This window comes from Fukomys damarensis, unplaced genomic scaffold, assembly GCF_012274545.1.
Source record: "Fukomys damarensis isolate Sample0158 unplaced genomic scaffold, DMR_v1.0_HiC HiC_scaffold_33, whole genome shotgun sequence".
Taxonomy (NCBI): domain Eukaryota; kingdom Metazoa; phylum Chordata; class Mammalia; order Rodentia; family Bathyergidae; genus Fukomys; species Fukomys damarensis.
The window spans coordinates 23,363,168-23,366,919 of NW_022900945.1; the positions used below are offsets into that span (position 1 = coordinate 23,363,168).

The window sequence follows — 3,752 nt, forward strand, 5'->3', positions numbered from 1 at the left end:
AGGAAGACTGAGGTCCAGAGAGAAATGACTTGCCTAAATATGCCAAGTTCATTGGTAATAGGACCTAGACAAAAATCTCAGTTCTTCTGAGTCTAGTTGCTGTGTTACATTACCTCCCTAATGAAATCATGCTTCTAAAAGCTGGTGAATTTCAATTAACATGGAGGAGACTTACTGGTTCTTATTTTTTCAATGTTGTTTTGGGAATCTATAATATAAGAAGGCCCTGTATACCACATTTCAAAAGCATTTGTTGTCCTTGAAGCTAAAAATAAATCAGTATTTCTACTGTTTCACAGAGATGCTTTTTAATTTTTTTTCTGATTTTTTAATTGCAAAAACATTTATTGAAATGCTATTAGGGGGCTAGATAATGTCCAAAGTATGAAACAGTAAATACCTAGAAAAAAGTAAATCCTTACCTTTATAGAATTTACTGTTTTTCTTACTTTCATAGTTGGGGTGGATGCCAAGTGAATTGAGAGAATTCCTGCCTTACTTACTTCCTGGGTAGCCAGCATCCAAGATGTCACCAATGATCCTTGTTTCCCAGGGACCACATTTCTGTATAATGTCTTTCCACACTGCCCTGAGTGAGCAATAGAATTCTGTGGAAGTGACAGTGCTTGACTTTGAGTTTCAGTCCTAAAACCACTGTAGCTCTGTCCTTGCCTCTCTTCCCTCAACAGCACTGCAGAGACCACATGAGAGGAGGAACTAAGGATTCCTGTGTGCAGCCAGCACTAACTTTCCAGTAGGTGAATGAGTCTTGGAAAACAGACCTTCTGCCTTCTGTCAAGGGTTCAGCTAACCATAGCCTCAGGAGAGGCAGACAGACTACAAATCCAAATACTTTGAGGAAAGCTCCTTTATGTTTCTTATCTAGATGTCCCCCCAAAGCCTCATGAACTCACAGGCTTTGAAAGGTGATTGAATCTTGGGGACACTGTAGCTAAATGTGATGTTGGAGAAGGGCCTAGTTGGATGATGCAGGTCACTGGGGTCGTGACCTGAAAGAGTATATCGCCCTCTCCAGCTCCACCTTTTCTCTCTGCTTTCCAGCTGCCATGATGTGAGCAGCCTTCATCCACTATGCCCCTCTGTCATGATGCCTGCCTTGGAGCCAGTTGACCATGTAAGTGTGAGCCAAAATTAATCTCTCTTCTTTTAATTTATTGGTGCCAGGTAGTGAGTCTCAGCAACAAGAAAGTAGCTAAGGCAGATTTTGGTACCAGAAAAGTAGAGCCTTTGCTGTAACTACTTGACCATGTGGTTCAAAAGCCTTTGCAACTGGTACACATAAGGAATTTGGAAAGATTTAGAAATTCTGGCTAGAGAAGTCATAGAATGCTGTAAGTTGATCTTGAAGGGAGATTCTGGTATGAGCTCAGAAGACCAGAATGATGATAAAAAATGCAGACAGTAAAGGTCAGGTACTGGAGGTTTCAGTTGGGAATAAGGATGGTTGGATTCAATCAGCAGTTGGATTCCATACCACCTGTCTTATGCTATTGCAAAAAATTTGCCTCCATTTTGCTCATGTCCAGAGACTGAAAGTAAGAATAAGGAACTACTTAATCTGGAGGAGGAAATTTCAAGGTAGCCCAATGTTCAGACTGTGGCATGAATACTTTTGGCAGCATTTAGCCGAGTTTATATTGAAAAATCAAGAACAAATAGCATAGCTGAATGAATTAAATTATTTGACTAGAGGGGAATATCCTATAAAGTTGGGGACTATAAAGTTTTGTCTGAAGAGAGTTTGGTTGCTGAAAAGATTAGCTTTAAAAAGAAGCCAAGAAATTTACATTAGGACAATAGTAATGATACCTTGAAGGCATGTGAGGAATCAACAAGAACTCACTCTTAGCAGTCCAAGGGTGTAAAAATAAAAGACTGTGCTTTAAGAAAACAGCCCCAAGTAACCTACTCAGAAGGATGACCTGAAGGATTGATTATTTGGGGTTTAGTTTACATTGCTCAGCCATCTGAGGTCCTCTGCAGCCATGATTCAAGGGGTCTGAATACTGCTCAAGTTGACAGCAGATTTTGTGCAGCTTTTTTTACAGGCATGAATCCAAGAGTTGTGGAGTCAGGGAGGCTTCAACCAAGATTTCAGAAGAAGGCCTGAGAGTCCGGGTAATGTGTTCCTGAGAGAGGATTGTATGGAGCTGTAAAAGTAAGTAAAAAAATGTAGTGAAGACCCCAGGAAGTAGGAGAAGCCAGAAATGTAGAATATCTGCTGAAGAAAGCTGTAGATAGTAAGTGGAGCCACTCCAAGGGAGAAATCATGAAAGCTGTGACCAAAAATACCATAGGGCCAAAGCTGTTCAAGGTCTTGGGAGCTCACATCTCACAATGACAGATGCTAAATATGGAGCTACAGGATTTAATCTTTCCCCTGCTGAATTTCAGTGTTGCTTTGGACCAATTCCTTTCTATGCCCCCATTCTTCGCTTTTGGAATGGGAAGGTTTACCCTGTGACATTGTATGTCAGCAGTGTTTAGCTTTCTTTTTGAGTTTTATAGGGGCTCACAGCTAAGAGTTTGCCTTAAATTTCAGTGGAGACTGGGCCCAAGCTATCCAGCAGTGTTGATACATTGGTGACTCTTAGAGATGGATTAAATGCACTTTGCATAAAGAGATGTGCATGTGTCTTTTAAGGGCCAGGGGTGGAATGCTATGTTTTATATCTAGATGTTCCTCCAAAGTCTCATGTACTCATAGTAGGGATTTTGAAAAAATGAATCATGGGGGTGCTTTAGCTAAATGTGATGTCAGGAGGTTAGGCTTGGTTGGAAGATGCAGGAAACTAGGGGCATGGCCTGGAGGGTTATATCTCCTTCTTCAGGCTATCCTGCCCCCTACTTTCTAACTGCTATGTCTCTCCTATGCCATCCTTCCTTCAAGCCACCCAACCACAGAGTATAAATGTGAGGCAAAATAAGTCTCTCTTCCTTTAATTTGTTAGTGTTGGGTAGCAAGTCCCAGTGAAAAGAAAGTGATTAAAATAATTCCCTATCAAAGAACAAGATTAAAAGACTCAGAATATTGAAAATTGAAAAGGAAGAAACATTTCTGTACTTCTGGGTCATAAGAAAAGAGAGCCAATTCAGTGTACCTTTTTAACATGGGAAAGCAGAAGAGACAAACAGATGAAGAGAAGGCAGGCTTCACAGTAAAGCAGGCCATAGCAGTTATCTTAGGAGGTTAAACTTAGCTGTGGGCATGGCAACAGGAAACATTTTGAAAAGTTCAACAACTCAGCAAGACTATTTGCTAATAATTTATTTTCATCAAGAAAAGAAAAACATATCCTTGGTAACTTGCCAATTCTCAACAAGCTAATTCATAGCAAGTCCTTCTCTGGGAAAAGACATAATTAAATGTTTCTAAAGTCTTTGCTCCCTAGCTTTAGTCATTAAGACTGTTCACAAATATTCTTGTTTTCTTTCCTTCCTGACCTGTGGTGGACTGTAATTTCCCACTCACTTGAAGTTTGCGTTAGTGACTTGCTTTAACTAATCAAATGTGAGTGGAAGCTTTAAAATTTGTGACTCTTCACCATCTTATCTTTTTCTTGTAATGGCAAGTAATGTTGCAGAAAGGGGCTGCTGTGTCAGCCTGGGTCTGGAGTTAGTTAGGATGACAATGGTTTAGGATAAAGCCTCCAATTATCATGGTAGAAATTCATCATCAAAATTTAAGTCACTAGAATTTGACTTACAAATGAGTTCTGTGCTGGGAGAAC

At 40.1% G+C, this 3,752-nt stretch overlaps 1 long non-coding RNA gene across 1 annotated transcript in view; it reads left to right on the forward strand.

Moving 5' to 3' along the window:
* Nucleotides 1-934: 934 nt before the first annotated feature.
* LOC117284025 overlaps nt 935-3,752 on the forward strand; it is a 3,358-nt gene continuing 540 nt past the window's right edge. The window contains exons 1-2 of the long non-coding RNA XR_004515094.1: nt 935-1,135; nt 2,058-2,179. This is a non-coding gene — a long non-coding RNA (uncharacterized LOC117284025). The remainder of the gene's footprint in view (nt 1,136-2,057; nt 2,180-3,752) is intronic.